Below are 295 nucleotides of genomic sequence, written 5' to 3'. Positions count from 1 at the left end.
GTAGTTCTTACCCCACTCTGCCTTATAATCACAAGGTGATCCTGATTAATCCTACGTAATCCTGGTTAAGCAACCTTTTCTTCTATAAAATGGAAGGGGCCTTGTGGACTGGTTGTATACACTGGTAAGATCATTGTTACACTTAATATAGTGCAGTATTTATGACCTAAATTCCAGTTTGCTGTTATCAATATCATCCTATACACTGTTAAAAACAAAATTCATGTCTACGATGATCCTACCTTAAACCTGAATTTCTGTTGAAAAAACTTAAAATGGATCTGGCTTCTGAGAT

General features: G+C 35.6%; 1 non-coding gene across 1 annotated transcript; it reads left to right on the top strand.

Annotated features, from left to right (window-relative positions):
- Window positions 1–224: 224 nt before the first annotated feature.
- LOC123820296 lies at window positions 225–295 on the top strand. The gene has a single exon (XR_006785932.1). It is a non-coding gene; the product is annotated as a small nucleolar RNA SNORD50 (small nucleolar RNA).

The sequence above is a fragment of the Phyllostomus hastatus genome, unplaced genomic scaffold (genome assembly GCF_019186645.2).
Source record: "Phyllostomus hastatus isolate PE091 unplaced genomic scaffold, TTU_PhHast_1.1 phas_contig_34, whole genome shotgun sequence".
Classification (NCBI taxonomy): domain Eukaryota; kingdom Metazoa; phylum Chordata; class Mammalia; order Chiroptera; family Phyllostomidae; genus Phyllostomus; species Phyllostomus hastatus.
This window is presented reverse-complemented; position numbering and strand designations above follow the sequence as displayed.